Genomic DNA, 4,413 nt, shown 5'->3' with positions numbered 1-4,413 from the left:
TACTAGGAAAAGGTCTGCTAGTGGCGCACCTGTTTTGGCTACTAATGGCGCACTACAGGTGCGCCACTAGCATCACGCTATTAGAATTTTTTACTAATGGCGCACCACAGGTGCGCCATTAGTATCTGGTATACTAATGGCGCACCAGGCAGTGCGCCATTAGTATAGCTCATGGTGCGCCATTAGTATCTCGTATAATAATGGCGCACCAGGAAGTGCGCCATTAGTATAGCTCATGGTGCGCCATTTGTATTTGGTATACTAATGGCGCACCAGGCAGTGCGCCATTAGTATAGCTCATGGTGCACCATTAGTATGCCTCTTAGGGGCCATATTTACCCATGTGCTCTGGCTTACTAATGGCGCACTAGTTGACGATGCGCCACTAGTGTGCTTTTTGCAGTGCGCCACTAAAGTGTTGATTGGTTCCAAAACATACTAGATCATGAAAGGCGCGCGTTGCCGCGCCCATCCATTTTAAAAATGGATTGATAGGATATTTGTAAATATATAGAAACAAAATATGTAGACAGATTTGTAAAAATTTTGATCGGTAGCAGCCAAGCAGTCCAGTAGTTGAGTAGTAGGTCCCCAGGAAGAAGGCCTATACACTATTACATTATGAACAACTATATGTCAAAGTATCAAAGTAGTGTCCGCCATTCTCTGCAAACAACCATGCCCTGAACGTAAAGCTTCTTTGCAAACTCTGGAGAAGGTGGGCTTGCTCTTCGGTGTCGGCGGCTTGGTGTGTGAAGGAGGCAGTGGCCGCCCCCTCCCCTCCCGTCATGCAAGTCTGGAGAAGGCAGGCTTGCTCTTCGGTGTCGGCGGCGGACAACTTCGTCAAGGCCGTCGTGCTTGTCGTTGTTGTGGAGCAGCCAGTGGCCGTTATCCGCGTGAGCAAGAAAAGTTGCCCTTTGGCGCAGATCCGCTCTTGGGAGGAATTGAACCAGGGGAAGCTGCACAGAGAGGAGAATAAAATAAATCTTAGGAGCAATTTGATTCAACAAACATTATTAAGAGCTATAAATCTCAATCAAGCAGGAGCCTTCAACTGTAGAAGCAGAGCGATTAAACTCGCACGTACTTTTAAAGAAATATAAAGAAGAGAATGGCTTCAAGATAAAAGTAATTGGGGGCATTAATATATGGCACTGCAATCTTCTCTTCATCGGGGCACTGCTTGCTCGAGCCAGATTGCAAAAACAAAGCTACGCAACATGACAACAGTACACCCAGTTTTTAAAAGTTTTCAGTATGGCAAGTGGCAACAACGAGAGCAGACAGCCAAACAAGTGTAGATCAGATTAAGTAGTATATTTGCAAAACAAAGCACACTGAATGATTGTACACGGCACAGACAGCTGGTGTATTTCATTTCCTGGTCTAATTTTATTTGCTCGGTGCAAGTAAATGACACAAAATGACCAAATCAGCAGTCGGCAGTCAATGTGTATTTTGATTAAAACACCCAGCAATCCAGTACTAATAATAGTTGCACTAAAAAAGAAGGAATGCTAGCAGGCAGGTGGCAATTAAACAAAGTTAACGAAACTGGACAGGGACAACTATTGATTTATAACAGGCTTACTATGAACAAAACGCTGGCATACTATAAATTGAAGATGGTACCTTAAGGCGGCTCCCATGATCATGGGCAGCGCGCTGAGCTGAAAAGCGCGGTGCGGGCTGATTCCGTCAGCGACGGAGCCGCTGAACAGGCATCCGACGAACGCTCCCCAGGCATATGCTGACCACGAGCCCTGCATCCCTCCACAGCAGGAAGCGCGCGGACACCAGCTCTGCCATCGAACTCATCAGAGATCACAGCTGCACACGCAGAACCACACACAAGGCGGAGAAGATAATAGTGGTGTGAGCAAGCTAAACCTGCAGGTGCATAATCTTCTGAGGAGAAATGGAAGAAAATGTGAGTACCTTAGCACACCCCACCGCAAGATCCTTGGTGCTGAACTAGAATATTTAATTTGATCTTTCTTTTTCTGAAAGTATCCACTACCCTCGGGTGCACTACACCAAAATTTCAAAGAACCTGAAAAACGAGTTCAAATCAACTCCAAAAAATCTGAAAATTTGAGACATCACACCTTATCAAGTGTTCCACATTCTTGCAAAATTTCAGCTAAAATTAACATCCATGGAGCTCTCACTAAAAAAACAAAATCAATGCTCAAACAGTGCACAAAATCATTTTTTTTATTTAGTTTGATCATGTTTTTTTTTACTTTTTTGCAAACTGTGGTGTAGTACAACCAAGAGCAGAACATCTTTCTTTTTGTTTGCAAGCTTTGCGTAGTCTAAATTTTCCCATTCGTATATTTCTTTCTACGGGTGACACATCGTGTGTTAACAAAAAGTGAAGTTTCCTCTCCTTAGTGCATGGATTCCTATCACATCTCAGGCATGCTCTCAGGCATGATGTACACAACTCCATGTAAGTATGATGTGTTTTTTCTGAATTCTCTTTCCACATATATTTTCAGTGTAAGCATCAAAAGATCCATTAACATGTATATGAAGTCCTGTATCAAACAAACACCACTCGGAATAGTGGACTTCATGTGTTTTTATATACTAATTAATTATACATTACAAGGTAAACGAACAACAAGCATATCCATGTGCCCAGCTAGATCATGTATATGATAGAAATGTGATACAAGTGCTAAATTCGTAGCTCGAGAAACCAAGTTACCAACATCCAAGTGTCAGCAAACAGAACAAGCACCAATCCATGAAGCGATATGTTATCTCCGACAGGAACATAAGAAGATTTCTAAACATTGATAACTGATAAGTACCCTGAAAGCGCTATATCCTATCCATTGCCACAATATAGCATGAGACGAGACACAATTGCCTCCATAAGCTCGGTGAGAAATATCTTCTGAAAGTTACTGTTTCTATATTATTATAAACAACATCAAACAAATTTCGTACCTACCTGCCTTCCACTGATTTCCTTGGCCATCTCTTCTTGCCATTCACGGTACATGGCGAAAAGCTCAAACATCAGATTTGGGCTCAAATTGCCTACAGATAATCACCAAGAAATCAATGAGCTCAAATTGGCCACCAAGAAATCAAGGAGCGCGTCCGACGAGGCTCGCCGCCAACGAGGCGGCCGCCGCTGGGAGGGAGAGCAGGAGAAGGAGAGGGATACAGGGGAGAGCGAGCTCGACTTGGTCGATACGGGCAGAGGGGCCGCGCCGTGCGGGGACTGGCATGGGGATTTTAGCGGGGGTGATAGCAATGGCGCATCCCCAAGGGTGCACCATTAGTAATTTTCATTAGTTGTTTTGCAAAAAAAACATATAGTAGTGGCGCACCACCTACAAATGCGCCATTAGTAACCCTGGTTACTAATGGCGCACCAGCTGATCATGCGCCATTAGTAGTTTTGCAAAAAAAATTATAGTAGTGACGCACTGGGTGAGTGGTGCGCCATTACTAGTTAAACTAGTAATGGCGCACTCTGCCCCGGTGCGCCATTAGTACTTTTGCAAAAAAAATTATAGTAGTGGCGCACCGAGTGTGTCGTGCGCCATTAGTGTCCATCACACTAATGGCACACCTGCACATGATGCGCCACTGCTATATAGTAGTGGCGCACTACTTGTCTGATGCGCCATTAGTGTCTATATCATCTATAGCCCTTTTACTAGTAGTGTACCATCCAATTTAGTGCAAAACAAGAATTAAAAAGTGCCCAAAACAAATAAATTGGAAAATAGGGGGCAGTAAAATAGCCCCATCCAATTTAGTGCAAAACCCTAAACCCTAAAAAGTGCTCAAAAAAAGCAGTGAAGCAATAGCCCCGGTTCGTAATAAGAACCGGGACTAATACCCCCCTCGCTCCAAGCCCCACCACGTGGGGGACCACTAGCCCCGGTTCGGGGCCAAACCGGGGCTAGCATTAGTCACGGTTGTTTAGTCTCGGTTCGTGAACCGGGACTAATGGCCCAACCGAACCGAGGCTATAGGACCTTTTTCTACTAGTGTTAAACAAAAAATAATTACCCCAACTTCGATAATTAGACATAATTATACATTAAACAACGGCCAAAGGCCGGCCCAAACACCTCCTATGCGCGCGCGCACACAGACCGTGACACTGCTGGCACAGGGATGCGGTGGGGGTCGAGATGCCAACCATGTGGGAGGTTCGCATCTGGATAGGGCAGAGCTTGCGTGTACTATCAGTGCCAGCGAGATTGGTGGACTGGGATGTACAGACGCTCGCGCTCCTATCGTGGGGCACCGTGGCGTGGTGGCACCGCCGTCTGGGACGAGCTTGTTCCGCCCGGTGTGAGCTTTCCCTTGTCCTTCCTGAAGAAGCCCACGGTGAATAGTGGTGCTGGCTGGCTAGGGTTTAGGGTTTTTGGTCGCCGA

At 45.4% G+C, this 4,413-nt stretch overlaps 1 pseudogene; it reads right to left on the bottom strand.

Annotated features, from left to right (window-relative positions):
- Positions 1 to 619: 619 nt before the first annotated feature.
- LOC123439527 lies at positions 620 to 1,809 on the bottom strand (annotated as a pseudogene).
- Between the last annotated feature and the right edge of the window lie 2,604 nt (positions 1,810 to 4,413).

The sequence above is a fragment of the Hordeum vulgare genome, chromosome 3H (genome assembly GCF_904849725.1).
Source record: "Hordeum vulgare subsp. vulgare chromosome 3H, MorexV3_pseudomolecules_assembly, whole genome shotgun sequence".
NCBI lineage: Eukaryota > Viridiplantae > Streptophyta > Magnoliopsida > Poales > Poaceae > Hordeum > Hordeum vulgare.
Note: the sequence above shows the minus strand (reverse complement) of the source record. Positions and strands in the feature narration are given on the sequence as shown.